Here is an 18,948-nt window from a genome sequence, read left to right as displayed (position 1 = left end):
GCAGGAATCACCTCCATCGTCCTCCTGAGCCTGTGCAGACATTGCCAAGGTTGCCGTGCTGGAGAATTTATCTCCCAGAAGCTGGGCTCCTGCCACACAGCCAGGACCAGCCAGCAGAGGGAAAGGTGCCTACCAGGAAATCAACAAGCCAGCCTGGATCTGCCTTAGCAATATTTCTCAGACAAAGAGGTTGCTGATGCCATTAGAGCAAGCCTTGGACCTAAAGGAACAGGCAAAATGATTCAAGATAGAAAAGGCGATGTGACCATTACAAATGATGGTGTCATCATTCTGAAACAAATGTAACCATAGCACCTGGCAGGCATTAGGGTTTTGTTTTTGTTTGTTTGTTTGTTTTTTAGAGATACTATCAATAACTGCAATAATATTAACAACTTTCCTAATATTACAGTCATACCTATTTTGGTAACAATACCATTACTCTCAGCTTTTGAGTTTTTAAGTAAAAGTTCAAAGTATATAATGAAACAAGCCACTGAAGTTATGTAAGTAAAGAGAAACAATGCACAACTCTCATGACACATGATTCTGATTGTCAGAATTTTAAACAACTATGTACAAAATATGTTTCTGGAAAAAAAAATGTGAAAAAGCAGTAAAGAAGCAATGAAATATATTCAAAACTAGTCATTTTAGACAAGTATGTTGGCACATTCTTTTCATCACAACACTGCAGATCTCTTTAAGTTCGAAGCCAGCATGAGCTGCGTAGGGAGCTCCAGTCCAGCCAGGGCGGCGTTGTGAGACATTGTCTCAAACAAATGAAAAAATAAACAAAAATTAAAAACCTAGGCCCTTTTGAAGGACACACAACATCATTAAAACTCTAGATAATTGGACTTTGAGGAAAATAGAAGTTACAGAGAGAAAACTAAAACTATAAAGTATTTTTTAAAAGCTTATGCAGACAAGCTACATGTTTATCAGGCATAAAAAGAGACTTAGGCTGGGCAGTGGTGGCGCACGCCTTTAATCCCAGCACTCGGGAGGCAGAGCCAGGCGGATCTCTGTGAGTTCGAGGCCAGCCTGGGCTACCAAGTGAGTTCCAGGAGAGGCGCAAAGCTAAACAGAGAAACCCTGTCTCGAAAAAAAAAAAAAAAGAGACTTAGATAACTAGAGAAGGTAATTCTAATAAAGGACCAATCCCAGTGAAATGAAGAATCAGAAACTACAACAGCCATTTTGAGAAATGAAGGACACCATGAGATCATGAAGAAAAGTCAAATGGGACATTCAAAGAGGAGAATGGGAAGACCTGGGAGAGACACTACAGGAGAGAAAAAACACTTCCGTGGGAGAAGCACAAACTAAGTAGGACCAATAAACAACAAGAGTCAACATGGCCAGAGATGAGACAGAAACATTAATGACAAAGAAACTTTGAATACTGTGAGCGTCAATAAAAATATCTACAGTTTCAATGACTACAGCGTTCCTAACAGTCACCTGATACCAGGCTACAATGGAGGAAGAAGCTGTGAAATGTTGAATTTCCTGGTGCTTGTGACTTCCGTTTTTGGTGTTCCCAGCAGACCCAGATGACCCATCTCCAGTTTAGGAGCCCAGGAGAAAGCAGGCAACCAGTCACTAACCAGCACTGCCGGAGCTGGTGAAGGGGCCATGCTCTCCTCTGCCCTCTTAGAGGAGTCCTGAGAAGTGAGCTTCCTGTGTGAGAGCAAGGGATTGGCTAACTTGCCCCAGAAAAAAACATTTTCTGAAAATACAGTATGGACTCAATAATTTATGAATTTACAACCAAACACTTAATTGTTTATGCACTCATGATTGCTAATGTGTATTCTCAAGTTTTTTCAACTATCACTGTGGAATGTTCTTAATTATGTATAATGAAATGCCTTAAGCTTTTAATACTCAGAACAGCAGTTAAAGCCAGGGCTCTTAGAGCTCAGCGGTAGAGCAGTTTTCCACTACAGGGCCCAGGTTCACTCCTCAACACTGGGTGGAGGAGGAGTAACAAAGAGAGAAGAAGAGGGATGCAAATAAACATGAAAACTCTGGGAGCACATTTGCCCAGACACAGTTCTAAATGCCGTCCAGAGTCACACATGCGATCTTAAACTAATTTGAAGGAATTCATTTTTCCTTAGGCAGAAGTCTTCTGTTCTCTTGCACTCTCAAGTGCGGTTTGCTATTGTCAAGTTTTTCACCACACTCATGTTCAGCTGCCATATGTGGTCTAAACCTACAACTGAAGAATCTGGGCTGTAGATGGCATCAGGATCTACTGCATGAATTCTAAATGGTCTCATAATAATAATTAAAAAAAAACGGAGCCAGATATTGGGGTAAATGCTGAAAGATCAGAGAGACAAAGGAACAAGCCACTAGAGAAACTTCTCACACTACCGAATCCTCAGGCCGAATGGAAGGTGAGATCCTGTCTCCACAAATCCTCTGACTGAATGCCTCTTGAGTAGTTAGCCAAAAGGCTCAGCTGAAAAGTCTTAGTTCCTGTCTCCTCACGCCTTATATACCTTTCTCCATCCAGCCATATCACTTCCTTCCTAGTGCTGAGATTAAAGGCTTGTGACTCCCAAGTACCAGGATTACAGGTGTGTGCCACCACTCCCTGGCTCTGTTTCTCTCCTAGACGAATCAATCTCACATAGTCCAGGGTGGCTTTGAACTCACAGAGATCCAGACGGATCTCTGCCTCCTGGGTGCTAGGATTAAAGGTGTGTGCCACCACTGCCTGGCCTCTATGTTTAATCTAGTGGCTTGTTGTCCTCTGGTCCTCAGGCAAGCTTTATTTGATACACAATATATCACCACAAGGATCAGCTGCCACCATGGAGTCATGCTATACTCCAAGGGTGGAACAGAGAAAAATGAAGGCTGGCCATGAGAATAAAAGTGACTTGGAGAAGCCAAATTTCCCCTCCTCTGGGGGAAAATAAATTGCATTTTATGGGCACAGCCTCAAGGCAACTCTTGGATACTAAGCAAACTTACATAATAAAAAGATTACTGTGAACAGAAGTGCATTTTAAGAGCTAAAATGGAAGCAGGGGAAAGAAGCGATCTGCGTTATTTTGGGGACCATTACTCATTGCCAAGGGAGCAGAAAGGCTGGTATATGATACTAAATTTTTGGATGGGCAGTGCAGCAACTACTTTATTTAACAATAATTTCCTGAAAGTGAAATGTTATATGGTAACATATTTTTCATGTCCAAACCTTTCATTTATGCAGAATTCTCGGTAAAATTATCTGGTGGGAAATCCATGTTACCACAAGCAACATACTGATGGTGAAAAAAGAAATGTGCCTGTGTGTTTATAACAAAATTGACATGAACTTGATTCCATCTGAATACTATGCACCAAATGCCTGCTGTATGCTAGGGATTGACTGAGTATTATTACAGGATCCCAAGGCCTGGCCCCAAGCTGGTGACAATATGCTCTAAAGTCACTGGACATCAGATGAGGATGTATTAGAGGTTTCCCTAGGAACAGATCCAGTGTAGTGCAGAAAGACAAATGGGTCTCTTTGTAACATTTTTTTATTTAATACAATGTCTTCCCCGCCCCCAATTCCTCCTAGATCCACCCAAACCAGCATCTTGATGAGACTGGCCTATACTCCCAGAGGCTGAGGAGTCCTACAGGGCCAGCTGTAGGCTGGAGATCTAGGGGAAAGCACTACAGCTCAGTTCAAGAAGCAGGAAAGAAACCTCAGAAGAAATGGGGCTGGAGACTCAGCCTCAACAGATGATGATGCCTGAAAGCTGGGGATGGGATCAGGAGTCCGAGACCATGCTAGACACTCATGTCAGGTGTCTATGGGTGATGGAGCAGCAGACCCGGACCCCGATACAGGGGACCAGAACTTGTGTTCCTGAGAGAGCTTTTCCATTCTTTCCATATCTGCTAGCTCCATCCACGTATACTGCCCACAGGACAGAATCACCTCACTCCTTCCTGAGCCACGTCCCGATTTTCTCTGGAAATTCCTTCACAGACACATGCAGAAGCAGATCTCAACTCTTCGAGTGTGTCTCAGAATGCTCCAAGTGACAACCAACTTTAACCATCACAGGAGGTATCATTTGGGAACAAGGTTCTAATGTAACTAGCAGATTTGGGTAGCTGGGGTTTAAGCGGAGGACAACAAATTTCTTCCTGTTTAGAAAACAAAGGAATTAGATTAAAATTAGCAACAAAAAAAAGAAGGGAGATGTTCAGATTAAAATTAGCAAAAAAAAAAAGGGGGGAGGAGATGTTTTCTCTACATTCTATGTGGTTATACCTCGTTTGAACAACTCAGCTTCCTTCCTACTCCAAACCACTGCACTAGCCTGCCTTATTACCAGATATGAACAGCTGCTAGATAAAATGTAATGGATGGACACTCCTTGGTCATACTGTCACAAACAATGGCTTTAGAAGAAGCTTAGCTTGCCAAAACACAGTTTTCACAGCCACAACACATATGCAGAGACTTTTTTCATGTCACATGCACTCATGGCTTCACACTGCTGGGTTCCTTTGGAAAACAGCCCCAAACTGTCCAGCTTTACTCTTCTGACCTTTGGCAGGGCCATAATTTGGCTTCCACGTGTACAGAGGCTTAACAAGTAGTTTATCTGAACAGCTCTGAAAAGCCACAACCAATAATTTAATGTTTTTTTTTTTCTGATGATTATAAGATTCCCATCAGTCTCTTTTAGCAATTGATTCAGACAATTTCAGTTTTCCATATGTGCTGGCTATTGGATCACTTCAGGGAAGAGTTTGAACAAAACAGACATTATAAAACTTGGTCTTTATTGCTAAAAATGGAAAGTCTGAAGATTGGACATTTAACCCTTATTGGCCTCAAATGGAAGCAAATGCAAACCAGAGTGCAGGATGAAAGATGTCCATGATGTCATCACCTGCATGTCCAAGAGCCATTGTGAAATCAGGAACACGGCCTCCAGGCCAGAATACAAAGCCCAAGAGGATGCTTCGGTCTCTTCTTACCAAAGCTCTTTGTTTCTCCCTAATGCCAACTCTGAAGATATTTCCCAACACACAAACATGGGCTTCAGGATATTGATAGGTGGGAAAGAGGAGCGTGAATTCATGGGGTGGAGAGACCAGTGGCTAGACTTCTTCCTGCCTTGCTGTGTGACACATATCTGAGCTTTCTGAGACTTCATTTACAAACTGAAAAACTGATCTCTATGCACTGGCAGTTCCAGAGTCAAGGCAGGCTCCCGGGAGAGCGGTCTCTACTCACTGCAGAATGTACAGTTACTATCTGCAGCAGTACTGGAATGAGCCAGGCTTTCTAACCATTTTGCAGTTAATATTCTACATCCACAAATGGTGCATTCATATTCTTTGATCTATATCATGATAGTCTATTTCAGTCTTGCTTTTGTTTGCTTGTTGTATTGGGGTGGGTATCATGTAGCTGAGTCTCGCCTTGGATTCATTTACAACTGAGGATGACCTTGAACTTCTGATCCTCCTGATTCTACCTCCCAAAGATGTGAACCACCACACCAAATTTTTGCAGTCCTGGAGTTCAAACTTTATGCTTGTCAGGCACCCTACTACTGAGCTATGTCTCCAGCCTCACCAGTGAGCAGAAAAATGGTGGTACCTGAGGAATGCTGGATTTTATTCTGAGTCTTGGAGTTGGGAGCAGCCATGATCACTCTGTGATAAGCTGAAGTACAGCACCAGGAGAAGGGATTTCTAACCCGCAAAAGCAGACTAATGGCATCCCTGTACACATGTGATGAAAACATCCAAGGAGTAGACTGGGCTTGCTGCTAGACAAGGCTGTCTGCTATGGAAAGTTAGTACTGAACATTGAGTGACACATTTCGGGTTCCACGTACTGTGAGAAGCATTAACTAAAAGTTTTAACAGTCCTTCCATCTCCCAAGAGGGCCTGCATGACTAATCCAACAAAGCACGTAGCTCTCCTAAGCCAGCAAAGCCTGCCAGTTTTCTCCTTCTACCCGAGGCTGCCATGTGCCCTGACTAGTACTGGCCAATGCGATGACATGAATGGCAAGAATTGCACCAGGCCTTGCACTTCAGAACATTCGGAAAAGCATGTGCTCAATGCAATGGTAACTTTCCTTTATTCTGTTAAGAAAAATAAGCCTACTAGTCCTGAGAGGAATGAAACATACCTTTCAAAAACAAAGTTGGATGGCTGTGGCCACCTGGAATGTCATTTATTTTTAAATCACATTTCTAATGAAATAAGAGCTGGAAAAGTATGCCTTCTACTCTTGTTCATTCCATCTCCAAAAATGTCCAGTGGTTGTGCATTGTGCATGTCTGTAATCTCCACATATGGGAGGGCTCAGAAGTAGGAGGATCAGGAGTTCAAGGTCATCTATGGTTACATAGCAAATTACCAGGGAACATAAGACCCTGACTCAAAAAAAGGAAGAAAGGAAGGGAGGGATGGAGGGAGGGAGGGGGGGAGAGAGAAAGGGAGGGAGGGGAAAGGCTAGAGGAATGTGTGGCTGGTGTCTATAGTCAGAGGTAGACTGGGACCAGCACATGGAATGGCGAGGTCAGTAGTTTAAAAGGCTCAGCAACTCCCTGGTGAGCCTTAGACGCTGCTGCTCTGTGTCTCATCACCAGCTCTGAGAAATCACAGCCCTGTTCCTCTCAACTTACTGTGCATGAGAATCACTGAGACAGCTCTTTGCTACTTTGGTCGAATAGAAAATGAGGAGTTCAACTACTCACAAAGACATGTAGAGAAGAAAAACATTTTCAAAACATACTAAGGTTGAAGTAATCCTTTCTGATGCTCTTAGATGCCAAGCTTGACATTCTACAACCTTCAGAAGCCAATTTACATTGTAGGCTTGAAACTTACATTTGAGAGAGAGAGAGAGAGAGAGAGAGAGAGAGAGAGAGAGAGAGAAGTTGTTTAAACCAATGGGTCACCTAAGAGACTTAAACAGTGTTAAGAATTAACATTATAAAACTATTTGGAAAAAAAAAACGAAAATATTTGAAAAAATCAAAGTTTTAAGGGTCCAAGTAGCAAAAGAGGTAGAGAACAAATACAAACCATGGACACTTTAGTGAAATTCATCATAATAGTAAGCATTAGTTAGAAAGCAAAAAGTACAGAATTTGAAGCAGTAATTAAATGCCCCAACTGAAACTCACATTTTTATAATGATTTGATATAGTTACTGTAATAACCCTAGTGTAACACTGAAGAGTTGAATATTGGATTTGAGAGTGAAAGGCTTTTCAGTGTTGACAATAGATTGCTATTCAAGATTCTTTGAAATATGTCTTAAACTTGTATCATGAACCTCCAGAACCCTCACTGTCAAACATGCTTCTATGTTCAAGAAAGTATTCTTGAAGGCTAGGAGATGTAATGAGTGTAAAGCACTTACCTAGAATGTGTGAGACCCTGGCTTCTACCCACAGAGCCACAGAGCAAAACAAACATCTATGTTCTTGAGATATCCTGTTCTTATTGCATCCCTAGTAAGCTCATTAATTCAAAGATACCCCCAAATTGTGTTGACCTCTTCTTTTGAGAGGCTCCAGGGTGGAACTATGCTGCTCTGGCTTGATGTACTTGAGGACTTTGTGGTAGGCTTGACTAGCTCCCTGGGAAAGGAGCTGTGGAGTGGCTGGTGACCAGCCTTAGAAGGCTAAGTCCTACACCCATTTCTGTGATGCTGCACCGTCAGCATGAGCTGTCCCTGAGCTGCTTCTTAGGCAGATTGTACACACTACTGCACAGTCATTTCACCTGGCTGATCCTTCAGGAGAATCACTCTGAGACAGGAGCTAAATGTTCCTCGGAACGAAGAGCCCAAGGAGCTCAGAAGCCTCTACTCCTTATGTTACCAGGGTCTTGGGGTGCAGGGTGGTTGTCTAGGAGCCTGCAGAGTTTGTTGTGCTAGAAAGAAGAGCAATGTGGAGAAAAAGAAAGCAACAGACTGAGGAATGCAAACGAACTCCACAGTGGGATAATGAGCAGGAGAAAGAGGAGAAACAAGCCACAGCTGCAGAGAAAGCGCAGCTTCAGACTGGGACAGTGCAGAAAGGGAAACTCAGCCTGCTCTGGAGCACACAGCTGAGCTTAGGCTGGGTGGGAGAGGCCTGGCTCCCTCCCTTCACTGCTTTCCTCCCCTTCTCCTTAAGAAATCTCTGTAGCACAAATTCTAATTGCCCTTAATAATAAAAACCTGGAGTCAGATATCAGGGTAAATGCTGAAAGATCAGAGAAGTAAAGGAGCAGCCACCGTCACCTCTTACCTCTCAGAATCCTCCTGCCAAAAAAGGAGCCAAGCTCCTGTCTCTGCCCGACTTATATTTCTCTCTCTGCCCAGTCATATCACTTCCTGTCTCTTGTCTATACAGACCTACAGACCTCTATGGTTAACTAATGGCTGGCTCCACCCTCTGGTCTTCAGTTTGTTAGAGCACAAAGAAAATATCACCATGGGTCTCACCCAAATACCACCAAACTCTCCCAGAGCAGTTTCTCCTAGCAGCTCTTAGCACTCTTTGTAACAGCTGCAAAGTTCCAGGAAGAGGAGTTTGGGGGTGGAATGAGGAAATGTGTGTGTGTGTGTGTGTGTGTGTGTGTGTGTGTGTGTGTGTGTGCAGGAAGCAAACCTATAGAAGTCACCTCTCTTATAGGGTACTGCTTTCCTAATCTACCTACATTCCAGGATCCACCTTCACTTAGACCACTAAAAATGTAACAATTCAGTACTGGTAGGGCGGGTGACCACCCCACCTGAATCTCACTGAATCTCGTCTCTGGAATGATGGGTCCTCCACCCCCAACTTCACTGACTTGGCCCTCCTCTTCACAGGTTCACTGTTTTGCTTCCTCTCAGAGCACAGCTTGAGACCTCCTTCCTGTCTTCCACCCTGAGGGAGTTCCTCAGGGTGTACATCCTCTGTACATCCCTGCCAGTTGCTTCTCTTAGGAAAATGGAAGAGCTTGCTGCTGAAGAGAGAGGAGAGGGAGAGAGAGAGAGAGAGAGAGAGAGAGAGAGAGAGAGAGAGAGCATTCACAGACTAAAATGTAAAGTCCTGGACCAGAGATGCTTCTCAGGGCTGCCTCATTGGCTTTCCCTCCACAACAGACATCTTGCAAGAACACTCCAGATCCTGGCTTTGACCAACTGTGGTCCTGAGGTAAATGAGACCCCTGTGAGATATCCCTTGTCTCAGTGTTGCCTCACATGCTCTCCACAGCTCATGGCTTCCTAACAACTCGTCAATCCAGGGATCAAAGGCTTGTTGAGGTATGGCTGCTCCTGAACCTGAAAATTCTACAAAGTTGAATAACCAAGTGTTGTTGTGCCTACAGTCATGTTTGCAAACTTCCTTAAAGTGGAAAATCTGAGTGAGTTTTCACTCAGGGGGGGTTTCCCAGCTTCTGGATTCTATTCAGGGGGTCCCTAGTCCCAAGTCTATTATCTGGCCACCTGCACATAGAACAATCCCTCAGTTGATGGTGAAGATGCAGCCTCCTGATCCATGTGCCCAACACCCAGATGGCAGTAACTGAATCTGCAAGATAAATAGCTGAATTTTAATATCCCAAAAGATTCTGCTACTAACTAAACTTTGAAAATCACTATACAATGTAAACTGACTTTTTCATACTACAAATAACATCTTCAGTTTGGATTTTGGTAATGAAACACAGTTATTTAAACACAGGACAGTGACAGCAGTAGATGTAGATGTTTCCTTACATTTCTTCATAGCCACTTGCTTTTGGTCTCTCCCTGAGCCTTGACCTCAATCATGAATGTACACTGTCAACACAAAATTTTTCTAAGGAGTACTAGGGAAATCTATTAGAGTAAAATAAGAAAATACATTCATGAATACAGAACAGAGTCGACAGCTGAAGTCATCTTCTAATTTGACCAGGAGCAACTCCACCTAGCAGTTCGATCATACCAGGAAGCAGGGAGAAGGGGCTTGTGACCCTTCTCTCTTTCCTTTTAAGAGGTCACATACAGCCAGGCGGTGATGGTGCACGCCTTTAATCCCAGCACTCGGGAGGCAGAGCCAGGTGGATCTCTGCGAGTTCGAGGCCAACCTGGGCTACCAAGTGAGTCCCAGGAAAGGCGCAAAGCTACACAGAGAAACCCTGTCTCGAAAAACAAAAACAAAAACAAAAACAAAAACAAAAACAAAAAAAAAAAAAACAAGAGGTCACATACAATAGCAAGAAGCACCAAATCCTTCGGGCCCTATAGCCCAAGGTCATGGGTGGAGCAAATACCACTACATTTCCTCCTTTTGTCTAAATAAGAAGGTTCCAAACCTAATGCAAACTGTATACAATAAGAATGATTTAAGTATTGTCTAGGAAAAACAAAGGGTAATAACATAAACAAAAATGAAACTACAACCAACAAGAACAACATCAAACAAGAAACACATGCTAAATGTCCAGAAATATCCAGATCATAGGTAAATGGCAAATTACTGAGATTACTCTAATAGCTGTCCTATCCTGAAGAATCTAACTCTAGTTTCTAAAATATTCTTAGCTAAGATATGAGAGGATTTTAACTGTATCTAGTCTTCAACTCCATCAAAGACCTGAGAAGAAACCTGAGAAAACAGAAAATGCAAGCAAGCAATTTCTGAAATTCTTGCAAGAGTAGACAGAGACAGATGGCAGCATGGACAGTCACCTAAAGTTTCCCAGCATCGTTGGGGCACTCAATTTGGCTACAGGCCTAGAGTATCTGATGGACCATTTTCAGAAGCAGGAATTTTGAAAGACCATCTTACCCCGTCTTGGCAAAGTTCAGTAGTCACTTTTCCTTGCATCCTGCTCGTCCAGAAAGGACAGCATTCATACTTTCAGCAGTCAAGATATGGGCAGTTCTTTGTCCAGTAGTCCATTTTGTGCCAAAAAAAAGACAAATTTCCAAACAGAAATGTCTAAGAAGCCCAGCATTCTCTCGGGATCAGATCAGTGCTGCCAGGAGCAATCGTCAACACAAATTTTTAATTTGCACAAATATGATCACACTGTCTGCAGCCTTCCTATTTGGTTTCTTTGTTTAGCAGTTTTGAGGCCTCCCCTACAGGATGCATGTGTAGCAAACAGTTTGCTTCTTTTTGCAGCTGTTACTTCACTCGGGAGATGAGAACTAATTCAGAGTCCCACAACTGGAAAAGTGCTGAAAGTGGGGGACATTGGCATACTAGCTTTAGATGGAATGCCTTCATCAAAACTCTCCCTTCAGGGCTCAGGGAGCTATGTGAAGAGGAGGCAGAATGATTGTAAGAGCCAGCGGGAATGGAAGACACCAAGTAACCAGGCCCTTCCAGACGAACAGAACTGACACATATGTGAAGTCACATGCACAGAACTTACACACGTCCAAGCTGCATAGGGTCCTAGCACTGAGAGGCGAAGTGACACAAGCTGCCATCCCTAATCCAGAAGCTGTCTCCAAATGAACTGCTCTTAAAGGAAACATGAGTTTTCTCTGATGAAGGTTCATTAGATATACAAACCACTCTTAAGGACAAGCCTCCTGCCCAGTATTCAATGGCCAACACAAAATGAACTCATTGATACTTTTGGAGGGTTTTGTCTCATAATGCTTTGTTTGGGTTTTGTTTGTTGTTTGTTTGTTTTTGGTTTTTGCTTTTCCTTTTTAACCTGAAGATCTCTTGCTTATATATTATGGTTTCCCAATTTTGTGTTTTTATTGGTTTATGTGTGTGCATATGTGTATCTCTGTGTGTGTGTGTGTTTCTTATGCTTTTTCTTTGTTGTTGTTCATTTTTTTCTATTTGTTTACTTGTTTTTTCTTTACTCTGGTTTGCTTTTATTTGCCTGTTTGTTTTCTAAAGAGAGAAAAAAGGCATGGAGTTGGAAGGGTGGGGAGGATTAGGGAAGACATTGTGGGGGGGAACGTGATGAGAACATATTGTATAAAAATTACTTTCAATAAAAAAAAGATAAGTTGAGAACGGTTCCCTTATTGTCTAATCTTTAAATACCAGAGGTAGTGCTGCCATTATTTATTTCTGTAAGCGCTGATCTTCTTAACGCAATGTTTTGAAAATTTGTCATCCTCCAAAACTCACACTACAATGTAATTGCCAAGGCAGTGATGTTGGGAGGTGAGGTCTGTAAAGATGAAGGTACATTGTGGAGGAAGCTTCATCGACAAGCTGGATGCTCTTCCGAAAAGGCTTTCAGGAGTGGGAGGCCTCTTGGTCTTCTTCATTCCCACAGACATGGCAGCGGCTGAGCCTATTGTGGAAATAGACAGAGCCTTTCACCACCAGGCTGCCTGCACCTGGACAGGAACCCCCCAGTGGCCAGAACTGTAAGAAGTACATATCTACTCCTTTCATCTTGCTACATAAAACGTATTTCCTTTCTTTCGAATCACACTGTAATCTTATGGAAGATGATAAGTGATAAGAATATTTTAAATTTTAAAGAACACCGTGTAGCCAAAGACGTATTTAGAGCCCCTCAAATCGGTATAAGTTCGAGTTATTGTTTGTTATAATATGGCTACCTAGTGCCCCAGATAGGAGAAGGAGTGTAATGATGGAAACACCCCAGAGTCTTTGTGTTGGGGATGTAATTCTCAATGCAGCGGTGCTGGGGGGTAGGCTATTCCATGGAGCTCATTCCTGAGGGCTATGTTCTCCTATGTGGATTAACATGGTTACAGCTAGGGGATGTTCACTGTTGTGGAAGTGAGTTTGTTACGAAGGGGAGCTCAGTTATTTGCAGCTCTCATGTTCTCTTGGGTCTCTCATTGTGTGGTGCTTTCTGCCGTGGTATGAAACAGGAAGATGGTCCTCAGCAGATGCAGGCTTTCCAGCCTCCAGGACAACTGAGGCAAATTAATCCTTTTGCATTGTGAATTAACCAGCCGACTACAGCCTATAATAGCAGTACAAACAGAGTAAGACAAGGGGGAAATGACATCAAATATCTATTTACTGTAACTACTTTGTAGAGCTGGTGTAATCTGTGTCATTATTAAAAAGAGGTGGCCTTTGAGACCCCAGCCATTTAATTACTCTGTTTTCTATTCTTCCTTGTGATCTTTGGATTTGTTAGATTTTTCTACATAAAATGCCTTTAAACTTAGTGTCTCTTAGCAACAATTGTTTACTCAGTTCAGAATTCTACAGAGGAGCAGTTTCAAATTGTTTCTTCTGGGCTGTTTCTCTAGTCTCATCTGGCATGGGAAGATGTTGGTTGAGACATGATGTTTCTGCTTTGTGTGATTTCATCCCCCCCTAAACTAGACTTTGCACGGTGTCTGGACAAGAAGAAGTATTCCAGACTTTTCTAGCCTAGTTCCAATGGATCCACCATCATTTCTGCTCAGGTCTGCACATCCACTGAAACAAATCATACGTCTGACATAGATTCAGGAGGTGAAGAAACCGATTGCTCTTTTGATGGGAAGATCTGCAGAGTTACAATTGCCAGCATTTGACTATAGGGAGAAGGGAGGGTCGTGGCTGTTCACTTTATACTACCCCGTCTTCAGTTGCCTTTCCCTAAGAGTCTGAAGGACTTTCCTTGTAGTTTTGAGTCACATCATTTCTGAGACCATCATTAACTCGGATCCTTCTTTGGGCTTAGGAGTCCTTCAAACCCCTCAATTTCAGGGCTTTTCAGTTGTCACCAGAGCCCTTCTTTTGGGGACCCTATTGGTACATGCTGCTTCACCAATCCCTGGACTCCATCCACCACCTTGAGCACTGACCTAGGAAGCAGGAGAGGCAGACATTCCGTAGTCCTCCCTAATCTCAATCTTCTTGCTCTCGTCACCTCATTATTAGGGGCTCTTGTTTTCAGTGTCATTGATGCTTCTGGTCCATTGGTCTTGCTTCTTATTCATAGTCTTCTGCTTCTTTCCAACCTGTATCACTTATAGATGCAGTTAGTTGGATCATTCTCCTGATTCTATCCCCAACACTTTTCAAAATGAAATATCTAGAATTTTGTAGTTCAGGTCCTATTCCTTAAAGAGTTGTGTCCCTCATCCCCCCAAAGATTAGCCTAGACTGATACTCATGGTGGCTGGGATGGAAAGATTCAAGACTTTTGCTGCCAAGATTCCAAACTGAGCCATAGCCATTCCCAAGCCCAGCACCTAGCAGAACACTAGAGATGAACTGAGGCCTGCTTCCATTGAGCTTCCATTGAGGTGGGCTGCACAGGTGGAGCCCTGGCCTGCTGTCCTCTTGCCATGGCTACCTCTGCCATGGAGGTTGCTGTTGTTTAGGGAATATGGAACCCTTACAAGTGCCCTTTACTTATTGTGATGTTTTAGCTCAGGCCAGGACCTTAGTAGCAAAGTTAGGAAAGGCTAAACATACTTACAAAGGGAATGTTTTAAAAAGGAACTTTCAAAATTAGTTTTGACAAATCAACTTAAACTATTCTAAGAAAATTTGAGAGTTACAACTTCAACCCCCTAAGCCTCCTGCCATGTTGGTGGCTCTTTACCATCTAGAATGAGCTAGGCAATCAAAGTAAATCCTTACATCCCTCCTTTGCCAACAGCCACCTTTAGCTTCTTAGAGACATGAACAATATCCTAACAACCTATAAGAAGCTATGAGCATGAGTGCATTTCCATTCACTGAGGCCAGGTGGTAAAATGTATCAATTGTCTAGAGGGACAAAATGAGAATCCATGTTAGTTGAGTCATAAATGGGTGTGTCAACACCTTCTGTCTGACGAAACTTTCTAATTTTACATGTGTAAAACCCTGTAGAGAACTGTGGTGGTTTGAAAGAAAATGTCCCCCAAAGGGACTGGCACTCTTAGCAGCCGTGGCCTTGTTGAAGAAAGTACGGTCTTGTTGGAGGAAATATGTCACCATGGAGGCGGGCTTTGAGATCTCTTTCTCAAGCGTCACTCAGTGTTATTACAGTCAGTCGACTTCCTGTTGCCTAGAAGATGCAGCACTCTCAACTCCAGCACCACATCTGCTTGCACGCTGCCATGCTCCCCTTCACGATTTAATGGACTGAACCTCTGAAACTGTAGGCAAGTCACCCTCAATTAACTGTTTCCCTTAGAAGAGTTGCCATGGTCATGTGTCTTTTCACAGCAATGGATAACCCTAACTAAGAAGGGAATGCTCTTCCTTTGCATTCTTTCTCATCATAACTGTCACAGAGAGTTCTTTTCTCTTTGGAAAAGAAGTCTGCTGTGTCCTTTATCTCAGAGTTTATAATTTTAATATTGCTATGAACAAATAAATCTCCTATGATACAGGAGAACAGTAGGCTGGCAAACATGAGTCCTGTGTGGGTCCCAGAACTAATAAACTCTGCTCACAGTCTCAACTCACAGCTTCCAGCTTCTTCTTCTTTTTTATTGTCTTCTCTTCCTCTACCACAGTGACAGATCCAGGACAGCCATGCATCACTTTTTCTTTTTGTTTTTTAAGATTTTTTTTTAATTTTTACTTAGATTTTATATATGTTTTTAATTGAAGTAGAATTATATCATCTCCCTTTCCTCCCCCCATCCCCTCTCAGCTACCTAATCAAAGAAAAAAAGGCTATCCGCTTAAGAATGTCATGGGGGTACACGGGAGGCATGCTTCATTTCTTAAAACACACTCTTTTCTTGCTTTGGGATGCCTGTATTAGTTGTACCCCTACATATTAAATTCTAAAACAGAATTTTTTTAAAAAAAAAAAGGGGGGGGCTCAGTTGGCATCTACCATGCAAGCATGAGGTACTGAGTTAGGATTTTCAACACCCATGGAACAGCTAAACATGGCAGCACACCTTTAAACCCAGGACGGGGTAGGAAAGGGATGATGGCAAGTAGGTCTCTGGAGATCACTGGCCACTCAGCCTATCCAATCATTGAGCTCCAAGTTAAGTGAGAGGCCATCTTAACAACTGAGCTAGAAAATACCCACTAGCGAACCCTTAGAAGGCGGAGGAAGCACATTACCAGGGGTGAGTTGGAGAGTTTATAGGCTGCCCCGCTTCCAGTCACTCCCTGCCCCCTTTGTGTGATTGAGAAGTGATCTCTCAGCTTTCTGCTTAGGCTGCCTTGGCCAGGCTTCTTCCCCAGCCATGGTGGAATTTCCTGGAGCCTGAAGTGCCATTCTAATTAGTCTTAACAATAAAACCCAGAGTTAGATATTAGGGTAAAAGCTGAAAGATCAGAGAAGCAGAGCAGCCACTAGAAACGTCTTACCTCTACGAATCCTCAGACTGAAAGTGGGGAGGTGGGCAAGATCCTGTTTCCACCTGCCTTATATTCCTGTTTCTACCTCCCTAGTGCTGGGATTAAAGGCATGCACCACCACTGCCTGGCCTCTGTGATTAATTAGTGGCTAGCTCTACCCTCTGATCTCTAGGCAAGCTTATTTCTCAGAACACAAACTATCATACAATAGGAGCCCAAAGAAACTCACTGTTCCTTAAGTTGATTTTATGTTATGGTATTTATCCCAGAAAAAAAAAAAAGTAGCTAATACAATCTCTCTTTTTGTCATGTTAGTTAAGAGTGCAAGTCAACCATTGTATCTAACTAGTTGTGTGCTCCTGATTAGCATAAATACTGTCTCTTTGTTGTGTCTCACCTGGCAAGTGGGAAAACTAATGACAGCTGTCTGCTATGTTTGTGTATGAGAAGTCCCCAAAAGGTTCATGTATTGAAAGCTTGGCCCCTCCCAATCAGGTGGATCAAATACTGAGAGGTGACTGGATTATGAGGTCTCAGACCTAATCAATGGATTACTCTATTGATGGTTTCCTCACTTCAAGGTTATTGTGATGTGGTGGGAGTTGGGGCCTTGTTGTCAGATGAGTATTGAATGGATGGATTTGCTATCATATCATTGCTCCTACCCTTCATCTAAAAGAAAGAGATGAGAGAAACATTCAGAAAAATAAAATGGGAATGCCTAGAGTAACAGCTTTGCTTTATTGCCCATTCTTCTTTCCTTGATTTCACCACTGAGGATTGAGTTATGATTTATCATAGGGTGGATCCCAAGAGAGAAACCCAGTGTTGGAAATGGAAAGAGGGTGGAGGGAGAGCTCAAGGTCCAAGTCTCAAATAAGGGTGATGGAAGGCAGGAAGGTGAGAGGCTGACAGTGTCCCAGTTACAAAGACCTCCAAACTGGTAGGTGACATACTATAACAGTCCAGCTTAGAGAAATTACTGGAAAGGCTGGAAACTTTACAGGGTAGATCAATGATTGGCATGTTTGCAATGACAATATTATAGTGCTTTTCAAGATTTAATGATATTGAAATTGCTGTTCCATGTCATTTAAAATGTGCCAAAGCCAAAATTCTCATTCTGCCCCCCAATCTCTCTCTCTCTCTCTCTCTCTCTCTCTCTCTCTCTCTCTCTCTCTCTCTCAATCTCTCTCTCCCTTCCCTCTCTCTTTCTCTTTCTGTCCTTCTCTACCTCTTCCCTTCCTTACTCTATTCTTATGTTCTTAAATTTAAAAGTCTTGAAGAGGACTACAGTTGAACAGTGGATCGTAGTTGGCTTGCATCATCACCTGGCTTCTACTGCCACCAAGTGTCCAAAAGTAATCATGCCTTAAAGGGAAACAAATGACCACCAGTGAAGCTCATATTTATTGAAGAGTTGTTTGTGATGAGTTTTTATATTTTGTGACTAAAGAGGCTTCATACCAAACACCATTCATTCATTGCATACTCTTTGTAGAACTAAGTACTCTTACAAGTATTGTATACCTCTAGTATTAGAGAGACTGTTTAAGGTCAGCCAACTTTTTCATGTGTAATACTCTGATTGTGAACAGTATTTCAGGAGGGCTGAAGAGACAGCAACCACATCGTCCTTTGCCAATACCCTGATTTCCACTGTTGGAACTGTCAGTGATCAGTATGTTGAATTAAGCAGGGTTTACCCAAAAAGTTCCAGATTTGGAACCCAGAAGACATTTATGTGGTGCTAGCATTTGTAGGTTCTTGAATTCTAGAATATCTTGAGGAAATGTTTCCTTCCTGTAACACAAATACCATGACACCTCTACCAGAATTCTTTCTTCAGTCCCCCACACAGAACAGTGCCTCCCTTCTTTGACAATTGTGCCCCTGCTTCAATGCCAGGTTCAAAAATTCCCTCACACCACTTTTTTAAGCATGTATTTATACATCTACACTTAGATTATCTTTTGTGCTTTTGCCACACAATGTATTTTCTACTTGACAACATGTGTCAACTTGATCATGTCCACAAAGTTCTTACTATGTAGATGACAGTTTTCTTCTTTTTCTGTCACGTTCTCTCAAATTATATTGACTGGGAATAATCTGAAAAATTAGATAAACCTGAACTAAAAGTATAGTTTTGGAAACATTTTTGGCAATCTGACATTACTAAATATTCTTACTACATTTTACAAAAGTAAATAATCATTCATTATGACTAGTATGAAAAGCACTAAATTATCCAAGCCAGGTTTGTTGGTACCTATCTATCTCTAATCCCAGCACTGGGTAAACTGAGAAAGGAACATGGATTCAAGCCAGCCCAAGCTCCATATAAGATCATATCCCCAGCCACCCCCAAATCTTCAGGTTATACTGAAGATAATAAGTAAATTTGAAGATAGGAGTGGAAATATTTGTGGTAGAGAAAACATATTCTGTGAAATAATAGTAGAAATATCCCAAGATTCAAGGAAATATATGGGCAGGCTGGTAGAAAAGACATTTAGAATTACAACAGTCACGTCTGGAAAAGAACCTCACTACATCATGTTATAATCAAAAAATTCCCCCCCCCTTTTTTTTCTTGAAGCAGGGTTTTCACATGGAGCTGTGGCTGAACTGGTCCTCACTATGTAGACCAAACTGGCCTTGAACTCACAGAGATCCATGTATTTGTGCCTCCAGCCCAGTGGAGGG

General features: G+C 42.4%; 2 long non-coding RNA genes across 2 annotated transcripts; both read right to left on the bottom strand.

Moving 5' to 3' along the window:
• Positions 1-3,530: 3,530 nt before the first annotated feature.
• LOC131910574 (uncharacterized) lies at positions 3,531-10,997 on the bottom strand. Its single transcript, XR_009379164.1, has 2 exons — positions 10,813-10,997; positions 3,531-4,167 (listed from the first exon to the last, which is right to left on the bottom strand). It is a non-coding gene; the product is annotated as an uncharacterized LOC131910574 (long non-coding RNA).
• Positions 10,998-12,141: 1,144 nt separating this feature from the next.
• Positions 12,142-14,298, bottom strand: LOC131910573 (uncharacterized). The gene is made up of 2 exons (XR_009379163.1): positions 13,782-14,298; positions 12,142-12,295 (listed from the first exon to the last, which is right to left on the bottom strand). It is a non-coding gene; the product is annotated as an uncharacterized LOC131910573 (long non-coding RNA).
• Positions 14,299-18,948: the final 4,650 nt, after the last annotated feature.

Source organism: Peromyscus eremicus, chromosome 5 (genome assembly GCF_949786415.1).
Source record: "Peromyscus eremicus chromosome 5, PerEre_H2_v1, whole genome shotgun sequence".
Taxonomy (NCBI): domain Eukaryota; kingdom Metazoa; phylum Chordata; class Mammalia; order Rodentia; family Cricetidae; genus Peromyscus; species Peromyscus eremicus.
Note: the sequence above shows the minus strand (reverse complement) of the source record. Positions and strands in the feature narration are given on the sequence as shown.